Source organism: Parus major, chromosome 1 (genome assembly GCF_001522545.3).
Source record: "Parus major isolate Abel chromosome 1, Parus_major1.1, whole genome shotgun sequence".
Classification (NCBI taxonomy): Eukaryota; Metazoa; Chordata; class Aves; order Passeriformes; family Paridae; genus Parus; species Parus major.
The window spans coordinates 102,405,943-102,411,368 of record NC_031768.1 but is presented as its reverse complement, the minus strand read 5'-3'; positions in this window follow the sequence as shown (position 1 = coordinate 102,411,368).

Genomic DNA, 5,426 nt, shown 5'->3' with positions numbered 1-5,426 from the left:
GGGACGGGACCGACGGGAGGGAAAGGGAAGGGGGGAGAGAAGGGAGGGCGGGAGGTGGCGGCTCTGTGGGGCTGGGAGGAAGCGCGGCGGGGGTGCGGGGCTGTTGCCCGCCCGGTGTCCGCTCCGGGGGCCGGGGTGCGCTGCACCTCCGCCCGTGCGTGTGTGGGGTCCCCGCCATGTGTGTGGGCGTGGGGGGTTTCTCCGCCCTGTGTGTGTGTGTGTGTGAGTGTGTGTGCGCGTCCCGGCCGTGTGCGGATCTCTGGCGGCCGTGTATTTCCCCTTCCCCGCCAGCCCCTCTGCCCTGGCCGCCCTCAGCCCGGAGCGCGGTGCCCGGGCGGGCGCTGGCGGTGGGGCCGCGCCACGGAGCCGACGCGGGCTTTGTTCGCCCTCAGCGCGGCTGCCGAGCTTTATCTGTCGCCTCCCCCTCCCCTTCCCCCGCCGCCCTCCCGGGCAGCCCCCGGCGCGGCCGGGTCCGCTGTGCCTCGGTGTCCGCCCGGTGGCTCCCGGCCCGAGAGGCTCCCGCGGCGGGCGGGCGGCGGAGTCGGGGAAAACCGACGTGGAAAAAGCAAAAGGACAAAAAAAAAAAAATAAAAAAAAATATCGAACTCCAGCTCTGCATGTGTAACACCTCCAGCATCCAGTAGGCTGGCTCTGCTTTTGAGGGGGTGGAAGGGGCCGGGTGGCTCCCGAAGAACCCTCGGAACCCGGTTGGCCGATGGCCACGATTGAGCCCTGCGGAGGAAACGTGAGAAGATTTGAGGGTGGGAGGAAATCTGAATTGGATGGACCTAAAAGTATTTGTTTTTCGTGATGAAAGAAAACAAAGGAGTAGATATTCTCAAACAAAAAAACCCAATCAACCATACCCAGAGCCCACACATACCAAGTCAAACGTGCCTGAGCTGCTAAAAAGTAGGCAGATGTTTTTAATCTCAAACACTAGATTTTACTACGTTTCTGTAATGAACTTGGCTGCCATATCAGTGTTTCCTAAACATATCTCTAAAATAAAAGTACGTTTTCACTAAAGCTGACCCAAACGTACGTGAAACTATAAAAGGTGACAAAACACCTATGGAGGTTCAGGTTCACAGCAAAATGTGTATCAGTTGTGTCAGGAGGTCAGGTTTTGTTTCCTATTGAAATGTTAATGCCTTTGTTGATGTCACTGCTGTTTTGGGAAATTACTCATGGGATCAAAATTCTGTGTATGTAATGGAATGGTGAACTCTGATCTCCTGAATGGAAGGGAATAGGTAGTTCTGCATTAAATGTGTTTCCTGAAGCAGAGTTAGAAACAAGGCAGATGCTGTGTAAGAACTGTGGGTTACTAGTATTTAGTTAACAAGGTTAAGTCATCAAGATTTATATTGAAATGCTTCATGCAACGAAAACTGAAAATAACTTACTCTGAGCAGAATTATATGTACTCCATTTGCACTACTAGGTTATCAAAGGCTATGATTATAAAAAATTAGGAATAATTAGTATGGGAGGAAATGTCAATCCAGAACAGAATTTTACACTTTAGATCTGCTGAAGGATACAGGTGGCTTCAGACCTCAGTGTGAAATTGAATGACTTTGTAAATAAAGAAATATTCCTAATAAAAAAACATGTGCCTCTTTCATACAGTTATTTGAGTGACTGTACTCTAAAACACATACATTTCACAGCCCTCTGAAGGAAATAATTGAATAATCTGTATATCGTAGAAGTGGATAGGTCCTCTGAGCTAGCTTGTGTTTTTTCCTCTCAGACTGTGTTACTGTTTCTGGGTCTGTGCTGCAGATAGACATTACTACCTTCAGTGAAGGAACAGATGTCTAAATTGCTCTACTCCATATGGACCAGACTTAGAGGAAGCTATTTTTTGTGCAGTTGAGTGAAAGCTGTTGTCAGTGAAGTGTTGCCTAGCTGCTGAAGTTATTTGAATTTGTGGTTTAACCCTAGTAAGAAGCTAAGGACCACCTACATGGTCGCTTATTCCCCTTGTGTTGAGATGAGGGAGAGAATTGGAAGGGTAAAAGGTGAGAAAACTTGTGGGTGGAGATGAAGACAGTTTAATGGGGAAAGCAGAATCCCTGCATGCAAGCAAAGCAAAAGAAGGAATTCATTCACCACTTCCCATGTGCAGGGAGATGCTCAGCCATCCCCAGGAAAGCTGGGCTGTGTCATACCTAAGGGTGAATTGGCAAGAGAAGCACTGTCACTCTGAACATCCCCACTTCTTCATCCAGCTGTGCACAGTGATCATGGCATCATGTGGTGTGGCACTGTCTCCCTGCTATACAGCCTTGGGGAAGTAATCTCATTCCATTTGGTGCAAATTTAAATTTGTGTAGAGTTTTAGGTGATTCAGAAAAACTACGGGTGCTGAATTTATAATCCAAATTAAACAAATTTGATAATAATTTACAGCTTTTAAACTTCTGAAAACGTGTAACATCAGAACACAAATTTTCAATAATTGAAATGTTAACATAACCCATTTATACCTATAGCTGCTAAAAAAATACTATATGCATAGTGACCATTTAACCCTTTGGAATTTACAAAACAGTAATGCTGTGCATATAAATGCCCCAACTAAGGATGAGTTTGAGTAGAGTGTTAAGATAAATAATTGGGCAGGAATTTCTTTAGTCTGTAATGGCATCTTTTCTTGCTGCTCTCACAGTGGGTTTTATATGTATTTTGGTTTTTTTATTTGCAATATTAATAGATGGTAATTTTGTACTCTGTTGAAATTCTGCAGTGTGTGATGCTTTATTAATAGACTTGTAAGCTTTTAAATGAAATCAAAATTCTGGTAAACTCTAAGAAAATCTGGTTATTGCCCTGCTATTAAACTTGAAAACATAATTCCAATATCATGCATGTAGGAGTAGAAGCTAATGCAGGCATGGTAAGTCAGCATTTGGTGGTTAATATACTTTGCCAAATATGTATAAGGAACTTAAGCCTGTTCATGTTTTTATGCATGCAATAGGATCTTGCAGAAGCTTAAATTATAAAGTGAGACTACCACAGGAGTTTAATGATCACTCCTATCCCAATCTTTTAATTGCTAAACCTGGTACACTTCATCTGTTGGGGAGTAATTGTAATAAGATGCAAGGATCAAGTTCTGCTAAAGTGTCCATTGGCATGAAAAGTTACCTGAAATTTGGAGCTTGTTTCCTGGTTCTTAGAGTTTTAAGGAGTATGAAAGTCTTTAACAGAAATTACTTAATCAACTGTTAGTCAGCTACTGTGACATCAACCATGACATTTGAGTTAGTGTTTTTTTGCTGTGGCTAATCTGTGTTTCCCAGAAGGTATTTTATGTGTTCAGAATACTGCTGCAGAGGTTATTATAGCTCATCACCTTGGTCTCCTCTGACTGCACCTCCCACCATGTTGCATGAAACTTCAGCTGCCTCTCTGTCTTCATTTCTAGTTCTTGCCTCTTCCACAGCCAAGCCCACTTAACAGATAGATGAAACTACCCCTCCTGAATGCCTGGTTTAGCTTCTGTTGCTGCTTTACACAAAATACATGTGCTCATGTTTTTATATGAGCTTTGCTACTGATGCCATTCACACTTCAAGAAAGTAATTTCAAATATCTTTAAAAATGCCTTGGTATTGGAGCATGTTAAAATTCCTTTGCCACAGCATCTGCAGAGATTTGTACACTTAGGAAGCTTGTTTTTTGGGGGGCCAGTATTGGTTTGATATACTTCCCCAACCATTTAATCAGTTGTTTGAAATTTGCTTCCTTAAGCTTATAATGGCAAGGATCCTTTTTGGTCTTGTTGCAGCTTTTGAAACTTTTAGATCCTGTGTAAAACATTCTAAATTCAGATAAATTTCAACAACTGTGTGGCTCACTGGTATGGAAGAATGTATGTGTCCCCACTCCCTCTACTACAATTTAGTTATACTTTCTTTTTTTCTGTTTCTTTTTTTTTTCCTTTATCCTTTTTAGGGAATTCCTCTTTTACTCCTTTGGACCCTTCAGGGGATGGTTCAGTGACTTGCTTTGAAAAGACAGGTGTCTGCTAAGGAAGAAAACTCCCTTGAAATGGAAAAAATGTAAACCATCCCCTCCCTCCAAATTATTATGATCTTGAGATCAAGGTGCTCCCAGGGAAAGACATGGGAATAGGAATAACAGTTCTTTACTAGGGAAATTTTAAAAAAATAAAAATGCAGTAGTGCAAAAACCAACCCACTGACAGAGTCAGAATACAACCTGACACCCTGTTGGTCAGGATGTTGGTAGCAGTCCAATTAAATGGTGGCTGCAGTCCTCCTGGAGTGACAGATGTGGTTCTGTTGAAGCAGTGATCCTGTACAAAGGTGTAATTTTCTTCTGAAGGTCCAGGGGTGGTGTAGATGGGTCTGGTCTCTCCTCTGGGAATCCAGTGGAAAAAGGCTGCCTCTGGTGTTCTGAGTCTCAGATTATATCCAGGTAGGAATGCTTGGCTCCTCCCCTGGGTGGAGCATCTCACAATGGATTGATGTAATTTTATCAGGCTGTGAGACTCAATGGCTCATTAACAGAAGAGATCCCCCTGGAGGGAGGATGGGTTGTAGAAGAGATAAAGGACACTGCCCCACCTGGTTTTTAACAGATGGTAATAGAATACTGACTTTTGGTTATATCTTGCGTTGCAACCCAAGACACTCAGAGAAAAGTCACTTCATCCAGTTGCCACTGGACTAAGTGGCAATGAAGTCACAGTTCCGTGTGAACCTGTTTCAGTAGCAGCAATATAAGCAGACCCTGCATCCTAGCTGGTGCTTTCCTTTACTGCAGTTGTAAATGGGTCTCAGTTGCTGAAAACTTCAATTTTTTAACTGGTTAGATCACATGGTTTGAAACAAGAAAGTGTTTTGTCACCAATTTGTCCTGATACAGGGCAGGAATGAGTGACAGGAAGGATGTCAGAAGAGCATTAGGAGGAAGAATTATTCAGTTTAACCAGTATTTTCCCAAAGTAGTGAAACATGTATAACACCTTGCCCTGGAGAGAGCTTAGTTGAGGAGTAAGAGTAAATGGCTAAATCAGGCAATCAATCAAATGTCTAGATGTCACCTCAAAGATTATTTTTGCATTCCTTTAGAAGTTGTACCTGGCATTCATCTGGCTCCATGGTGAGCTAGTTCAAGGAGTTTAAAAGTTACAAAGTTTAAAAGTTAAAAAAGTTATAAAAAGAGTATGTTTTTGTGAGGTCAGTTTTCTGCCTGTTCCTTTTCCTGATGTGACTCAATGAGATCAAATCAGAATTATAGCAAGGGGGTGGCAGATGGAACTTCAAATGCACATTGGGTGGAATATATTATTGCTATTGTTTATTTATTAATTTATTTAAATCTCACCTACTTACTGGGTCATGTGTTCAAAACATGATAAAGAGGCAAGATTTGAAGCTTTA